The 18,762-nt window shown below is 38.0% G+C and overlaps 1 protein-coding gene across 10 annotated transcripts in view; it reads left to right on the top strand.

The window, feature by feature from the left end:
* Nucleotides 1–18,762, top strand: part of Zbtb20 (zinc finger and BTB domain containing 20) — a 730,935-nt gene that overhangs the window by 492,391 nt on the left and 219,782 nt on the right. The gene's annotated exons all lie outside the window — the stretch shown is intronic.

Below are 18,762 nucleotides of genomic sequence, written 5' to 3'. Positions count from 1 at the left end.
GTCCCCCTGTTGGAAACAGAATCTCAGACCCAGATCTATGCACAAAGTGTTAATCATGATGGCATATGAAAGAAAAAGAGAAACATAGCCTTAAATAGTCACAATATAAAGAATTATGTAAGTAATAGAAAGTCTATATACAGTTTGCATATCAAATAGATATAAGTAATATTGTTCTTAAAGATGGTTTAATGATTTTTAAAGTGGGGTAATCCTTATACTCCCTCCTAAAGAGACAAACTTGTATATATAGTCTGTCCCAAATTACAAAATGAAAGTCTCTGATTAGGATGAAAGGGAGTACATTCAATTGTGAAGAGTCTCTTCTCTCCTTATACCATATGGGTTCTGGGGTTTAAACTCGGGTCCTCAACCTTCATAACATGTACCTTTATCAACTGACCCATCTTGTGGGCCCCTACCATGACATTCAGAAACTTAATTTTCTATAAAACCTCATTGTTCTCAGTAACTTCTGCCATCAATATGCCCAATTTTTTATCTTCTCTTGCACAAAGGAAATTACATAGCCTATATTACCCAGTGTGTCTCCAATTGTCCATAACTTCTAAATTTCTTATTATATAAAAAAGTGTTAACCTAATAATAGCATTTTGAGTAATTGAGACAGATGAAAATGAAGTAAAGGATAGTCAATATGTCACTGTAGAATAATTTTATTGGGTGGAATAAAGTACTGCTGATAAATTTATTAGGCACCCTCTTCAAGAATAGACTCTCGGCCGGCTGCTCTCTGTAAAAATGAATAAACATAACAACTTAGTTGGCTCTGTACCCAGAAATTTGGTCGGAAAAGAAACCCAGTTGGAAAGAATGAACCAGATAAAGTATATCAGTTGAAAATATACAAGTAGCTTAGTCTGCCTCTTTTATAACAAAATTGTATAAGTAAAATGCCATTTTCTTTAAAATCTGAATTCCTTACACTAGCCAATGGCAAAGTACTAAAATATCTAAAAGTTTCCAGACCTCACCCTCCTTCATTTCTGCCAGGAAAATGAACCACTCTCTCCCTCAGGCCTCCCCTGGCGTTGACTCGGGACCATTTCCACCAAGCTCATCCCATTTTCAAAACTGTAAATCTAATGAAGGCAGAAACCGTGCTTGTTACCTCAGGTTCTAACAAACTGCATGACTAGTGAGTAGACTGATGAAGGATGAACATTGGAGTCTTGATGATCTCAGTGCTAATAAATAACCTAAGGATAAAGTCACTGTATACAGCCTTGAACCATGACTAACCTAAGTAACACTTAGGCAGGTGCTTTCAGTTAGATGATAGTAAGTTAGGAACATCTTTGTAAGTGAGCATCTTCAAAGAACATTTTTTCCCTGCAAATTTGTGAGTTAAAGCAGTTTAGTTCTTAAGAGCTTTTATAATTTTAATATAATAACTTCTGGGCAGCACAACTTTCTAATTGCTGTGATGCCCGTAAGTTACTAACTACCTGTGAATCTCAAGTTTCTCATCTGAGAGATGGGGAACAGTAATAATCCTATCTCACAGCTGTTACTATGGATATCAGATGAAATAGTGCTTATCAAATGCTTTATCCCTGGCCAAACCCTTGGCCCCTCAGCCAGGATGTCGTACTAGCACACGCATCTAGACTACTGGGACTGAGTGTCTGAACATACCAACTGGGACTCTTACCTGACACACTTGGGCATGGGGAGAGTGCAAAAGCTAGTATGTTGCAGGATACTTGGAAAGCTTGTGTAAAGTGCCCACCTCTGGCCTCAAAAGACATTAGTTGGTTTGCTCAAAGGTAAGACCATGAAACGTGTCTTTGTAACATGTTGCCTCAGCAGGTCTGATCCAAATGGTCAATAGCCAAGTTCCAGGAAACCATGGCATCATACATAATTCCATCCTGGCTTTGATCACAGATCAACTCCAGCCCTGTGGCATCTTCCTCAGAATTTGCCTTGCTCATTGTTATGTGGCTGTGCTAGAGAAGCATTGTTGCCCTCCCTACCTTCCCACTCCACCCCACTAAAGACAGCAAAGAAGAATAGGAAGACAGGGTCAATTGAGAAAACTGAGCGGCTCTGGCAAATTATCAGTTATTTTGTATTATTTGGACTAATGATCTGCATTAGTCCAAAAGTGAGCTGACTTGAGAGGACTGCTTGAACTTTACAACAATAGTTTCCCTCCTAACTGGGAAGGCTGGCTATAGTAAAGTCTATCTCCTGTTTTTTGTTTTTTTTTATGGAATTGCTATCTATAGAACTGAGATGAATAAGCACAATTGAAGTGCAAAGTGTTAAACGCATGCTTCGGTCTAGTCAATGCATTTGCACATTGAAGTAATTAGGGTGTATTTAAAAGCATTCTGCTTGCAATACTTTGTTCTCCATTTCCTACAAATCAAATTAGTGAGGGGTAGATTTGATTTTTACATCATTTTGAAAATATTTTCTTTTTCTTTTTTTAATTTCCTTAGTAATACATTTTTACAAAGTTCAAAACACAACCAACTGTGACTAAATTCATAAAAACAAAACAAAAAGTCCAAAGGAGAAGAAAATGAAAAACAGCACCAAGTAATATGCAGGAGAGCAATGTAGATTATACCTCACAAATGTAACTGTAATTATATACCTTATCCATGTCTGATCAATTAATAACAAATACTTAGGTTGCAAATAGCTCTTTTACATTGAGTGAGAATCTCAAATTCAATTATTCATCTCAATGCAAGTAAGTATGAAAAGAAAGCCAGGTCTGCTTAGCAAAATCTAACCATCTCCCATTTTCACTGTATTGTATGCAACACCGTGAATGAATGTGCAGAAAGTGTATAAAGGCTGCTTTCCTTGCTTGCTGAAAAAAGGATTCAAGCAATATTATTTATTTTTTAAATAAAGTTTGATTTGTGGAACCATCAAACATTTATGGAACTGGTTAGCAAAAGCAAAGACAGGTAAGTTAAAGCCCCAGCTTAAACAGAGTCATCTTTGGTGAGTTATTTTACCTCTCTTAGCCTCAGTTTTCACCCCTGTAAAGTGAGGGTAACAGTGACTGTAACTGGAGTTGTTGCAGCGTGTGATACTGTGTAATGCATGCTTAACAGCTGACAGTCATTAGTTCAGGATATAGAGACTAAATGAGACTACTCTGTGTTGTATGTTCCAGAGGCTATTTAGGGTAAGAATAGGGTAAGAATTTATCAGTATTCCTGGAGAAGGAGTGCTTGTTTTGTTACTGTCTCTGCTCACTCCCAGATTGTTTTCTTTGTTGAAAATTAAGGATCCCAAAACATTATTGAATAATATCCTTTATATTATTGAATGCATAAACCTCACCAATACAAGTTATTATTATATTGTTTTGTTGAGAATGAACAGTACTTTGGGCTGGGTCAGATAAGTGTGGTTTCTACTATAGTTTTAATGCCATATAGTTCAAAAAAAAAGAGAGAAAATAATGGAATTTTTTCTACTTAGGAAACAAAGATGGTGCTCTGTTTAAGCCTGCATCAAATATAGAAAATGTTAGTTGTCTGTTGAATGAATTAGGAGAACATTATATTAAGAAAATATCTTCATAACATAAAGAAGCTCCTATAAGCATTATTATATGCATATCCTTACAGAGTACTCAGAACTTGGCTGTGGCCATCAGTACTTCTTACCTTAGCCCTAGGTAAGAGGACAGCCATCCTTATTCAGAGCTACTAGTTCTTAGTTGGAAGTAGATAAGCCAGAAGACAAAACTGACCTTTACTCAGAGAGATCCATGGACTATCAGCTAGTAAAAGCCATTGGGTTTTCTAATCCCAGGGCCTCTCATTTCCCAGCTGAACAAACTGAGTGATGCCAAAACACTGGGTGGCTAAGTTTGTTGGTACTTAGACTTGAGTTTCCTGATTCTGGTCCAGTTCATTTTAAAATGTACCATGCTACATTTATGTTCCCAGCTGCCTGCCTCCTGGTGGGTTCCATATGCCCACAATGGCGGTTGCTCCTGTGAGCAAAGCCGTACAAGCAGGCACCCAGCAGTATCTCCGATTAGAATCTCCTCATGTATTGTGGCATCCTCCATGCAGCCTAAAAGGTTACAACAAAGAGATGTTTTCACTCTTAAATTCAGAGTTACTCATTAAACATTAAAGAATATTGGGTTATCATTAATAGTTAACAACTGATACAAGTTACTGCAGGTCCTTTCCCAGTGAGTAGTAGATGGAATTAGAGGAGATGGAGAACAAAGAACATTTATCATTTGAAGGAACACTGAAAGGAGAGCGCTGTTCTCAAGACATTATACCAGGGAAGGCAAGGTTGGGTGGAATGTGGCAGTGGGGACTAGAAACCCCTGCAGGTGCCCTGAGGACCTGCACCTTAGAAAAGCAGGAAGGACAAGAAGGAAACAAGGGGACAGGTGGAGCAGTGGTGTGTTACAAGGAGACAGCGATTTGGTCTTCCGTGCATTCTTTTCTCTGTTTGTAACTCCTTTGCTCAGTGGAGTTCTGTGCCCACATTGTCGTGTCCTGTTATAATACTACTACTGTCAAGCTATTTCAAGAATTCCTTGAATCGAGTATTAATGACATCCGTGAGAAGAGAAACACAGTGTTTGGTAGGTAAACAGCTTCCCTCCCACCCAAAGAGTTGAGGGAGGTGGGGTAGAGGGAGGTGGGGTAGCGTTGATGGGCTGTTGATGGTGAGAACTGGCACACCAGGGATTTTTATAAGCGACTTCCCATGCGCCACTGAATCTGTGCCTTAGACTTTACTTGTATACCAGCTGTGCATGCAAAATCTCATAATTATTCTTACTGTATTAAGCATTTTATAGCAATTTTAGCTCTAAAATGCTATGCAATAGTTTTTATGCAAGTGTACCAGACATGTAAGCTGTTCCAATGAAAACATTTCCTTTCTTTTAGACACATGGTTTTAGGTTTCCAAACTTAGCTTTTTGCATTGATGGAAGAATCTTTAAGACAGACACCAGGTTTTTTTCTTTTTCTTGGCTCTTCTGGGGGGGGGGTTGCAGTGGGATGCAGGGTGGGGTGGGGGTGGGGGGACAGTTGGATTGTCTTGCACATATTTTCGTCCTTCAAACAGCCTCATCAGAAAAGGAACATTTCACTGATTATGTAATGCTGGTGTTACAGTGTTGCTGTGAAGTGCTAACTGTTCCACAGCCTGACCTGTCTGGGGAGAAAGGCACTAGAGAAGAAGCTAGAATGATCTCTGTATCCTTCCAGGATGCAGTGGCAGCCAGGCAGGGAGGGCTTGGACTTAACCTCTCTGCAGAAGGCTGAGCCCTTTAACACTGCTGAGCATGCTGCTGAGCCCTGCAGTGGCAAGTGTTGGGCCTGAGCCCAAAGCTGGGATGGAGTTTGAACCCTTGGCATTCTGGCCCAGGGCCAAGTACTATCAATGGAACCCCACTGACACCTTTAGTTGTTCTTCCTAGATTAGGATAGTAATTTACTTGTCTCTTTGATTTTAAGTGTCTGGTTTTGTTTCCAGATGCCTCCCAGCTCATCTGTATTCCAGGGGTTTCAAAAGACTTTAACCTCATTGGTTCTTTACTTTGTCAGTTCCATTTGGTGAACACAGGAGGGATATAGAGATTAGGGAGGGTAAGGGAGGACTCTGTGTGTGTGTGTGTGTGTGTGTGTGTGTGTGTGTGTGTGTGTGTGTGATGTAGGACATGGGGGGAAGGCTTGGTGAGACTGCAGGAATAAATGAAAGGCATATTCACTTTCAGCATATAAGCTATTATACCAGAGCAAGTCAGGGTGGAGTTTAAGAGGTGATGTGTAGGGCAATGTGGTGAAAATGCTATTCGACAGATTATTGTGGAAAAGCCCTCTAACCAGCAGTAATCTCAGCCTCTCTAAAATGATTGCAATATAGGGAAGAGATTGAGAAACCATAGAAATTTTATCCTAATGCCAATAAGGTAGCAGCACTTGGGTTTTAACATGCAATAGTCAGAAAAGGCTATGCATGGGTGTCATTTCATGTTTACAAGGGCCTGTCTAGCACTGTTTATTGATTTTATTGCAGTTTTTCCCCAGGACCCTGTAGATAGATAACTGCTGGAAATGCCCATCATTATCACAGCAACAAATGCAACCATTGCACTAAGAAAAAGATGCACATAGGTCCCTGTGAGCAAGCATCAAATGGCAAGGAGGAGAGTTACACAATAACATATGCAGCTATAACTCCAGGCAAGCACACACACTCAACACCCTGTGTAGCCATTGCACGGAGAAAATACACATAGCCCCCTGTGCAGCCATCACACATCAGGAAAACACACACACGACACCCCTATGCAACCATCACACCAGGCAAAAGCAGAGACATAAACTGCTAAGTCAATAGGAATGAACAGCTCATAAAAGCCTACTGGAATAGATCACATCACAGCCAGGTACATCTGTTCTCACCACTAACCATTATCGTTAGCTTAAAATGCTTAAAATCACTGCGCATCCTCAGGTCTAGGGACAGATTATTCCAAGAAGATTCTGCTAAATAGATTTGGCAATGCAATGAAGGGGACCTCTACTACATTAAAGTGATGCATTTTGCATCTCAAAGGCTGTCAACTGTATTTAGAGGGATTGTGTGATTGAAGAACAATACTCTAGGACAGGATAGCAATTTTTCTGGCCCTTCTAAATCTGAAGGTGATTTTTATCCCAAGTTGAGCTAAGTGTGCAATTGAGTTGGGTAGCTCTCAAACTGGGAGGTGGCTAATAAAAGCAGAATTGAAACTAGCTTTCAAGTTGTGCTGCAAAGGAAGCCACTGCATCCTGTTTTAAGCTGGAACTCTCAGGTGGAATGTCCTATGAAAGGTCTTCATAAGGTCAGACTTCAAGCCATCAGCCAGAGCTAAATAAGTGGTAACTACTGTCCCTGCTTCACAGGACTGCGTGCCTCTCAGGGGGAATAAAGCAACCACCTACTTCTTCTTTCGTCAGTGCCTTCTCTTTATCCTCTTGCCTTGGTCTGTGATGTTATCCAAACCGAGTGACACAAGGGTCACCACACAGCAAGGGAAACTCTGCATGTCCTGAAGACTAGCCCAGAAGAACTGGGGGAGGAAGGGTTTCAAGTTTGCAGTTCTGTATTTCAATCACGGTAGCTTTCCGTGTTTCTGCAGAGTGAGTTTCTACCGAGAAGTTTCAGACTAGCTTGTTAAGAATGATTTACACCATAATTCTAGGAAAACCAAATGTGAGTGACTGAGATTTGAAAGGAAAGAGTAGGGGGAAGTGCCAGACCAAACAAATCCTAAGTAAATAGGGTGGCTCTGCAGGGGTGGCAATGGGAGTTTGCTTGTTTCCTTACTTAAAAAAAAAGTGAAAATAGATTATTGGTAATCACATCTCTTACCTGTCAAGAACCAAGCAAAGGATAGCAATTGCTTCATTGGCTCCATGCAAGAGCAAATTTCCAGGAAAGACAGGTGTTTTCTAAATTCACATGACAATATCTTAATGAGAATGAACAGAACTGAAAATGAGAACTAAGAATTCTACTTTTATTTTTTTTCCAAACGTGGCAGAAAGGGTTTTGTTAGGGTGAGAGATAAGCATTTTCCATAAAACAATGCTCCAGTGACATGAGGTAATTACATGGTGACTGGGACACACCGCATGGTTTACTGGTGAAATTGCATGATACCTACGTGATGACTATAGTAACACTAGTTACCACTACCGCATTATCTCCTGATAACTATATAATTAGTTTGTGTCATCAAAGCACCCTAAACGTATGCCTGTTCCAGCTACTCTGGTAGAAAAAAAATAAACTTTTTTGCAAAGGGAAAAAAAGCTAATGAAGAAAGTTGCCAAGAACAGATATTTTGTAATCTGTGCTAAATCTCTGCTGGAAAACATGAACAGTAACGAAGCTGAGAAGACAGTAAAAGAAATTCGGGGCAAGGTGCCAGACGCCCAGACGGAAGGAGAATGTGGACCAAAAGATTGCGACAATCGGGTAATTATGGTTTATGAATCTCAGCTTTAATCTGTAGTTCAGTGAGTCCTGATTAAATATCTGTTAAACACAATTAAAGTTTGTTTTTGTATTTCACCGTCTTGATCAGAATAATTAGAGACTGCGTGTTTCATGTCAAAAGTAGCAAGAGGAATTTTAGTGAATGAACATCGTTTTTAAAAGCCATTTGTAGCACCAGCTGTTGGCATTATTTTATATTTTAGTGTTATCAGCATAAAGATGGCCCTCTGGATGCTGAACAGTTTCCAGCAGGACAAGGATGGTGTGCAGTTATGATGGGCCTGTGCTGATGAAAACACACATGCTTAAGGCCTTGTGTTCTCTACAAACAGTGCAGGGGAGATGGAAGCCAGAGAAGGGATCAGGTGAGAGGAGACAGGAGGCAAGTCAGATACTAAGCAGGGGAACATCTCATGGTGTATGTTTGCATCAGCATCTGCAATCTAGGTGGCTTGTTGAGATAGCTTGTGTATTGTGACTGAAGGAAAAACTCAAGAAAGGTATGTTGGAAAAATACTGGCACTCTTTCCTGCCCATGGCTACAGATGTGAGTCTAGCTCCTAGAATTGGTAGATGAAGGTATATAAATCACTTACCATATTCATTCTTTGTGGAGAAAACTGTGAATTCTGCAAGAAGGCTGTGTTTAAATATAAATAGGATTAGCTAAAACTAGGTAAAAGGATAAAAGAGGGCTATACAAACCAAAGCTAAAAGATTCCCACGTTCTTGTGCCAGGAGAGTGGCTAGTGAGTTGTAAGTTAACTATCTCTTTAAATGCTTTGAGGACACATTAAAATATCTGTGTAGTTTACCATGCTATGAACGTAAAGAAACAATAAGATATTATCTACTTTGTTGTTTGAGATTTGGGTACCTAGAATATTTTCATTCCTGTTGGAGATTAATGTATGTCCTAGTCTTGAGAACCTATGAACATGTTGTCTGACATGACTAAGGAACATTGTGCAGATATGACTAAAGATGTGAAAATTATCTGAGATTATCTGGGTAAGCTTAACATAGTCACAGAGGTCCTTAAAAAGAGTGAGGCACAAGTGTCACATTAAAGAGAGGCAGGGGTCAAGGAGGATACACTGCTGGTTTTGAAGACACAGAAAGGAGCCTTAAGCAAAGAAGTGTGGGCAATCTTTAGAACCTGGAAAGTCAAAGTACATAGGCAGCCTTTGGAATGTGCAAAGTCAAAGAAAACCATTCTCCTGCAAGGTCCTCCAGAAAGAATAAGGGCTGGTTACATGGTCATGATTGCAATACTTCTAACCTCCAGTGTGGTGACAAGTTTATTTGGGGGATTTTTATTTATTTTGTGTATTTGTGATGCTGGGGATGGAACACAATGTCCTATGCAGGCTAGGCAAGAGTTTAATCCAATGAGCTGCACTGCACATATAACTGAAAAAAATCTGTTTTTTATTTTTTTCAAATCTATATTTTTAAGACATTAAGTCTGTGATATTCATTGTAGTAGCAAGAAGAAACTAATGCAGTCTCATGAACCTGCTTTATAGACTTGAAATATCTTTAGTTAAAAGTATAACTTGGTGTGAGAAAAACAACAAAGCTCTGAATTTCCTCTACTGGGGACCATTTCCAGGATTTCTTTTTGGCATCATTTGGAGATAGCACCTGTGGTAATGATCAAGAAAACCAGTGCAGTAAAATCAAGAGCAAGTTTAGCCCCACCCTCTACCACAGCAGAGCAGAAGTATGAGCATCTCAGGAAGAACTAAAAACAATTAGTTTTTCAATGGCGTTGTTTATAGAGTTTCCTACCCTCTTCTAATTAAGGATTTCTGTTGATCATCTGAAGAAACCAGTTGACCCTCTGCTAAAAGAGTGAGTCACATCCTCAAACCCACATACCCATGGGTTCCAATTAATTATCAATGGTTTGCAGTTGTGAGCCACAAAAACACTACAGGAGTGACTAGACTTGTAGAATTTGAGACTAGAATTATGTAAGATTTATTTAACTTGAGAAATTAGACCAGCCATTAATATGCACTGAGGTCCTGGCTTTTAATTACTAAAATAAGCACTTTTGATGCTAATGTAAGGAAAGCACCTTTGTTCTTTTAAAGCATTTAAAGGTGTGTTTGAAGACCCATGAGGGCAAAGGTGCTGCTGTTTCCCTTGGTTCACATCATTTAGTCATTCATTCATTCATCAAATATTTATTGAGCTCTGACTATTCTATTATAGACAATGATAATGTATTAGTAAACAGGACTTGCAGGTCTTCTTTCCTTCTGGAACATTCTAATTAGAGGAAATAGGCAACATGTTCAGCCTAAAGAGTGAAATGAAGAAAGTAAAAGTGTAGACTAAGAGAGATGGCACATAAAGAGACATCACTCAGTTGATGGTTGAATCATGCCAGAAATATCTATATGAAGGGGAACTATTTCAGAAAAAAACTGAAAGTAGAAAATACAGATTCAAATAAGCCAGGCATGTGAGTTATGAAAGGTCATTGAATGAGAAGTAAGTTAGAGATGTGGTCAGAAGAGGAGTCAGCCAGCAGTGTATGCAGGTGTCTTGAGATGAATTTTGAATTTCTAGCTGTAATGGGATGTAGGAGAATATGATTTCATACTTGAAAACATAGTAGTTGTTATATAGAGATCAGGGAGTAGAGAATCAATCCCAAATAATAGTTTGGGTTTTATTGTTTCTGTTTATTTGTCTTATTATGTTTTATTTTTTAAGTTAAAACTGAAGATAGCAAGCCATCTCATGGAAGTGTAATATGTTACCTTATGGAGAATTTGGGATTCTTAGTTTGAGCAGCCAAAAAAAAAAACAAAAAAAAATACTGGTTTATGAAGGGTAGTATTCCCTGTCTGTTTTGTCATGCAAAGGTTTGTGTTTGTACCTTAAAATGTTCTTCCTGAAAGGAAAAGGAAGTGTGTGCACAGTCCAATGATGTTTCCATTGAATCTGTGCTATTTTGGGGGAGGTGGGTTGTTAAAATAACTGAGAAAGTCATTGGGAATCCAAAACCTCAATAAGTGAGCGAATTACTGAGGCTGCAGGCCAATTTTACTAAGGCTCACTAGCCAAAATAACAAGTCATTTAGACTACTTTTCTATCATTTTAAGACATGGGTTTCAATGACCTGTTCCTTCGCCAACCCTCAAGTAGTCCACAGAAAAGACTACCACAGTGAATGGTGGGAATATACAATGTGATTTGAATGAACTTCAGGAGTAAAAGGACTTCTGTTGTTTTCACAGGTGTTTTCAAGTAGAATTAAAAGATGTTTAAGTCTAGGATTACGTATTGCTTCAATATTTTGGGTCCTTTTGTTAGTCACTAATACTGCTTGAAGCAAGTCTAGTTCAATTTGTCTTTTCAACTTTTTAAAATACTTTAATGAAAGAAAAGTCATAATAAATACATCCAGGAATAATGACCTGCATGTAACCAGTGATTTATTGCTAATTATGAACAATTTATTTTCACTAATAAACTAAAAAATCATATTAAACACTTCTCAGTGATCATTCATAAATAATACATGTTGGCAATGTATACAATTCTATATGGTAATATAGAGTATCATTCAAGAGAAAATTACTTGGAGCCTTTTCCAAACGACATTCCTGAGATAGCATGTTGCCATGCCAGGGTTGGTATCTTCAAAGAGATGAGAAGCTTTGTTAGAGCTAAGAATAACAGACTTAAAGTGATGTTGTATTTTGTTGTCAGAGTGCCTAGAATTACCTTGTGAACTCTACTCCCAGGGAAACATGAACATAGCAGGGTACTGTCATGGATTAGCCTTATTCTACAGATCAAAACCACTAGCTACTGTATATGAAAAGTACAATACAAATACCTAATACACTCGGCTTAATTTAAATGAAGGTTTAACAACCGGTTAGTGGGGGGTGGTAATCAATGTTGGAAAGTCCTCTAACAGAATCCCCTATTCTCCAGCTTCCTTGGGTTCTTCTAATATTTAAAACACTCTTCCTTCATTTAGTTCCCAAACTGCCCTTTCTCTGGGGAGCAGAATATAAGTTATCCTACCTAAAGTTCAAGAATGACTATTCCCACATGAAATCATGTCAAAGCTGAAGAGAGAATACAAGAACTCTTTAAAAACAGTACACTTCAGACTAGTTCATCGGAAAATTCCTAATAAACTCGTGGTTACTCTCTCCTGATTTGTCTACATCTTTAGGGTAATAAAAGTGTCTAAAGCATAATGCATTCTTTCAGAGAGTATTATCAGGTGACTTAATATCTCTGTGCTCAAAGACACAATGTCTCTTTGTATCCAGCCCTGAATTGAATTGACATTTCTAGCTGATACTTTACATCAAAGGTCATTTTGTTCAGTTTCACTATCTGATATTTTTTATTGTCTTTTAGAACATTCCTAATCCTCAAAAAGATTTCTTCCTCCATACCAGTGTACTGAGAGCTTTCAATCTCATTATCTCATTAGTGCATTCATTAATTATTAGGATCTATCCAATTATGAGGTTTTTATTCCCAGGAAAGTGTCTAATTTCATCATTAAAGGTATAAATAATCAGAATATTGTGGCCACTAAACTAAAGCTAAGTTGGGCACAACCCTGAACTGACAAAAGCATAGACGATTTCTAAATGGAAAAGTCTTTCCTAACTGTAATAATAAGGGTCATTCATTAGTAAATTTTGTTGAAATGAAATGAATCACTCTAAGACATTTCATTTCCTTCATTTATATATCAGATTTAAAGACAATTTCCACAACAGAACCAACAGCTGTTTAGATGCCATGTCCTAAAGTGTCCTTTTTAGTTTCTCTGTGGTATGTATTATCACTACACTCGTAAAAGAGAAAAGCATTAAAAATGTGATTAAAGGAGTAACAGGATTTTCAAAAAATAATTTAGTCATTTCATGTTTAATACCCAGTTATTGACAAAAACAAAATTATTAGAAAATAACTATAGAAACATGAAATTTAGGAAGATGATCCCATTGCTGGAAGTTCTGAGAGACACTGGGTGGTGTTTGGGATGGAACTGTCACAGAGATCGAGCAAAATTTGAACAATCTACCGAGTACATGGGATCCTTTGTGGAGGACATTTGACAACAAATGAGATTGGGGAGGATTTAAAAGAAAAAGTCAAAACTGATTAAATAAAGAAATACTTGAAAATTGTGAGTCTGTGCCACACTCTATCCTATTTAGTAGAAAGTAAATATGAACAAACCTGGTAATGAAGGGAGGCTCCAGGAGAGAAATAAGTAGTTCCCATTTCACTACTTAGGTGTTATTTTCATCTCTTTATATGTGCTTATGTTGGGTGTTGGATATTGTAACTTCCATTGATAGGATTTTAAAAAGAATGGGGAATGAAAGGCAGCAATACCTCTACTATCTTCAGTGTAACTTTGAATGACTATGATCCAGCTTCCAGTTTCAAGCTGCCTGAACCCTTCTCACCAACAGGTCCAAATGTAATGCTAACATGCTTGGGACAATTAAAGTCAGCAGGGTCTGTGGCTGCCTAACTTAGGCTTTATTGTGAGCTGGGTAAACAGCCACTTGTAAACAGTCAGTAAATGCAGGTCTTTCATGATGGGCATACCCACCTCACTGAAAACCGATCTGTTTCCATGCTTGGCAGTGGCATTCACAAGTCCCCTACAGAGCATTATCCCATGCCTGAGGGTCATTACTCTTCCACAGAAGCACTGACAGTTGTGATGAATGGTGTTACCTGGGAAGAGAAGTGTTTGGATATTTAAACAGATTACACTTTCCTTTTAGAGCAAGAGACATTAGATCACATTTTCGACTGTCTGTATATATGGACAATGAGGATTGCAGCCAGGGCAACTCTCATGTGAGTTTGCAAGATCCAGATGTTGCAGGCATAAATCCTGTGGGGAAACAGGCTGGATTTTGTTCCTTGTCATGGTATTGTGTGTGCTGCAAAGCTATTGGTGATAGCCATGCATAAATGCTGAGATGTGAGGATATCAGCAAGCATGAGATTCTGTCCATCACCATTATCTACAATGGGACTTATTACCTGCTGACCAGTAAGCACCCTATTCATACCATCTGCAATGAATTCAAAAGTGACCAGAAGAATCAGGATCAGTTTGGGTTGCACTGTTACTGTCAAGTTCATTTTCTTCTCTCAAGGCCCTTTAGTTATGTGAGAGATTTTAGGGGAAATGTACAATGATGAAATCCAGGAATAGCCTTCAGTGGCAGATCTGTTAATTACTAGGTTTTTGTCGAGGAAATTACAAATATAATTTCATTTAAATTTTTTACATTTTATTAATTTATTTGCTCTGTGTGTGTGTGTGTGTGTGTGTGTGTGTGTATGTGTGTGTGTGATGACAAGGATGAGTGTTACAGAACAACTTTTGGGAGCCCTTTCTCTCTTTTCATCTTATGGGTCCCAAGGATCCAACCCAGTCATCAGGCTTGACAGCAATCATCTTCAGCCACTGTACCGTCCTGCTGGTCCACAACTACCTCTTAAATAACATGAGGAAATTCAGGCCTTTTCAATTCTGCTTTTTCTGTTCTCCCTTCTCTCTGTTTTTTTTAAGCTGAAACTAGAAACTAGTGTTTGCTTCTTTTAAATTGACGCTGAAAACAGTGAGAAATATTTCATAAGAATGTATGTTTCAACATAAACTCTGAGGCAAAGCTGCCACTGGGTCTTGAGAGGGTATGGTGACTAGTTTCTAGTTTACATGGAAACTAGTTGCTTTGGCAAGTGCAAACTCCCCGTCCTACAAGGGAGCTCATTGTAACTGCCTCTATTTGAAATGATTATTGGAATATCAAAAAGATGCAGAGGTCTACTGGTACTAGAAGCTATTTAATTAATCTATATAAGCAAATTGGCTGTCTGTCCAGATGACACATCCTATTGTAGATACTCCAGGGAAATGATCAAAAAGAGATACGTGAGCAAACCACATGAGAAGCAGCAAAAAGGTTTGCCTTTCCTTCATATACATCACCTCTTACCAGCGGAACCTCCTTCTTTCATCTGCCCTTTTCTTCATCAGACATTCTACCAATGTGGAAGTAACTTTTAGTCTTACTTTGAAGATGGAGCATCTTGTTGTGCCATAGTGTTATTCTGAGCAAAGAGACCAATTGTGAAATGCGAATGTTGAAGACACGCCCTTCTGAATCTATCCTGTGTATGCAGTGGGATTTCACTCTCAGAAATGCAGCTCGTCCTCCCCTCCAAATTGCCCTTGTGGGTAGCAGCATAGGAAGGAGATTATGTATTACTTCATCTCCTTGCAGAGAAAAGGACATGTGCTGAGGGAAAGCTTTGCTTCTTTTAATGATTTCAGGCATCCCTTGTCTTTAATATTTCACTAAAGTGGTCCTTGGTTGGCTTTAGAAAGACACTCTAGTGAGAGAGGAAGAATAATGAAAATGATAGCTTCATCTGTAAAGGCTTTCTAACCAAAAGGGATAAACTAACTGTGACCCTCATCCTCAAATACTAGTGAAGCTGACAAAGATAAAAACATACCTGAAGCTATGACTACCTCAGTATTTCCTTGGGAACTGATATATAAAGTGCTATAGTTTGCCAGGAGATTCTAGTGCTTGAGTCACAAGCTCATCTCTGTGTTTCTAATGGGAAGACTTAACCCTTTTGGGAGGTGTTTTGGGTGATTTGTTTTGTATGGGAATAAGGAAGATGAATTGTCACACTGTGTGAATAGGGAAGCTTTTTGCAGAACCTCCCAAAAAAGTGAATGAGTTACATTCTCCTTCCTCTTCCCATCTAGACAATTCAGAACTTGTACATTATATTAATCCTTTCTGGACAAATGTATTGCTGATGGTGTCATGGAACTAAGAAGTATAGACCTTCCTTCTTTCAAATATAACCATGTTTTATTTATAAGACAAAAAAATGTCCACAAAAGTCCTAGTCAAAACTTCCTGGTATACAACCTGTAAGACCTGAGTAGACAAACAGCTAGGACCATAGAGAAGTCGAAAGAAAGAAAGAAAGAAAGAAAGAACGAAAGAAAGAAAGAAAGAAAGAAAGAAGGAAGGAAGGAAGGAAGGAAGGAAGGAAGGAAGGAAGGAAGGAAGGAAGGAAGGAAGGAAGGAAAGAAATCTGGGAAGATTTACTGAGTTCTTGTAATTTGCCTCTTAGTGGTTGTGAAGTAGGACTGGTTGCTGAATGAATGAAGGAAGAAAAAATAAGAAAAGTCAGGCAAAAAAGTTTTCAGAAGACACTGTTGTCTAGTTCTTTTTTGCACTGTTCTAAACCCTAAATGTCATTTCTCCTGCTAAGAATTCCCAGAGAACTTTGAACAGAGACAATACTAAGAAACACAGTAAAGCAGTGTGAAGTGTCTGGATGCCTGGATATCTAGAAACTCTTTATTTTTAGCTGAAGATGAGGTTATTTATAGAATTAAAAGTGTTCCTAAACAATAAATTGTTTGGGAGATTTATTTCCTTGAGGGCCATATGGACAAGTTTACAGGAGTGTCTAGGTCACAGTCAAGGTGCATCTATTCATAGCTCCACATCTCCTCACATGCTTTCTGACTTAAGGAGAATGTGTCTTAAAGTGAGCCATGTAATTTTATTGAATACTACATGATAATTGGTAACTTCTACTTCAACCATTTGTAAAAGTAGAAACTGACACGTTATCCTGATGTTCATGAAAGCATGTTCATCTGGATTACTACTTAAAATTTTTAGTTACATTTATTTGTTTATTCTGTGCATGTGTGTGTTTGTACATGTATGTGTATGTCATGTCCCAGGGATCAAATTCAGGTCCTCAGTACCTTTATCCATGGAGCAATCTCACCACCCCTGAATGTTGCAGTTTTGATCAACAATCTTTTCTTCAAGACAATTTCCTTGTCTACATCTGTATCTTTATTTCCATCTGTCAGATAAGATCTTCCTTACAGGCACCTCCTTTATGAAACCATGGCTCTTCATGTGTTCCATGAAATGAAAGACAACAGTCCATTTTCTAAGTTCCCTCACCAGCAACATCTGTGTACTTCTTTAATGAAACTTGAGGCTAACTTCACATTACTGTAGTTTTGCCTAATCCTTCTGATATGAGTAAATTCTCTAAATGTAAGAACTTTGATAGTGCCTCTAAGTAACCCAGTAGGTACTCAATAAGTATAAACTGATGCTCCTTTGTTGTGAACAGGAACACTACTTCAGACTGTCCTGTATTATTTACCAAATGATAGACTGGTAAATAAAAAGGTCCTGCTCTATTTAAAATTAGAAAGACAACCAGTATAATTTTTAAATCTTGTGACCCTATAAACCCTCTTTGTTTCAGATACTGAAGTATCTTCTACTGCAAATTCTTTCTCTTTAAGAATTATTTTAGGCTTTTTATTTTCAAAGGATAGCACATAAATTATTATCTTTAAAAGAATGAGTAAAGTCACATAAAGTATTACCCAGAGAGCTAGAACAACACATTTATTGACCTTTTATCCTCAAGACTTCCTCTAGAAATGAAGAGGAAATATCATGAAGAAAGGCAGTCTTGTCTAGCACCATGGTTACTCAAAGCTGTATACAAATCAGCTTGCATTTTGGACTTCTCTTTATCCCTAGTAAATGTGGGTCAATTTGGTTAAATGTATATATTCTATTCATGTCATCACAGAAACTATGAAAAATTTGACAACTTAGCACTGAATCAGAATATACTGCGGAGATGTTGTGATTGCATAATGAATACAGCTTCAAACATGATAAGAAAGGAAAAGAAGAATGACAGAAGATGAAGTTATAGGAAGGAAACTAAGAAAGTACAGTGGAATGGCAACATACTGTAAATAGAATGGTTGGGGAAAACTCCTCAAACAAGGATAACATTTGCTATAAAGTTGGACTTGCTCAGGGTTGCCAAAAATATAACATCATTACAAACAAAAACCAAAATTTTTTAAGAAGTCTGCTTGTAACTCATTGTGAAATAAACTCTGCCTGCAGCTTTTTTGGGAAAGAGTATTCCTACAGTAATGATTTCAGACTTGGATAGAGGGGAGAGAAAAGTCTCAAAGGCCATCAGTAAATTGTCTGTGTCCTAACCTGCAACATTCTGTGTGAAAGTCAATTTTTGCTTACAAAAAGCAAATGACTCGGTAATGGGGAATGAACTATACTTCCTAGATTGGAGATAAGAGGAACCATTGTGGTACCGGTAACATCATGCTGAAAACATTTAGCAGCAGGATTACATATTGAACACTGAAAAGCATTTGCTATTAATTTGCTATCTTAGAAGTAGAAATACAGAGCTGGTAGGATCTTTACATGCATTTACCACATCACAAAGAAAGTATTCAATCATAACACATAAGATGGCTTGCTTAAGCAAAGGTCTCATTTCAAATGATAAAGAATACTGAATGGGACTATATAAAAATAGCACAAAAATACTACTTAGTAGAATAGGTGTCTAGTGAGATGTCATGAAGGATTTCATTTCCTTAAGCTAAGAGGAGCATCTGCTATTAATAAAATAGCTATAGAATTGTCATATTTCATATTCTCTCAGTAGCCAAAGGTCAGAAATATATGTAGTAATATCTTGGTATATGAAGTGTTTTGTTTATTTCTTTTTTCTATAACCTCTGTGAGAAAATTATTTTCTTATTCTTTGTTACTTCACTTCAGAGTAGGTTTTAGGCCTTACACATCAAA

Source organism: Mesocricetus auratus, unplaced genomic scaffold (assembly GCF_017639785.1).
Source record: "Mesocricetus auratus isolate SY011 unplaced genomic scaffold, BCM_Maur_2.0 Super-Scaffold_100008, whole genome shotgun sequence".
In the NCBI taxonomy this organism is placed as follows: domain Eukaryota; kingdom Metazoa; phylum Chordata; class Mammalia; order Rodentia; family Cricetidae; genus Mesocricetus; species Mesocricetus auratus.
The sequence above is the reverse complement of the archived record's forward strand: the minus strand, read 5'-3'. Positions and strand labels throughout refer to the sequence as shown.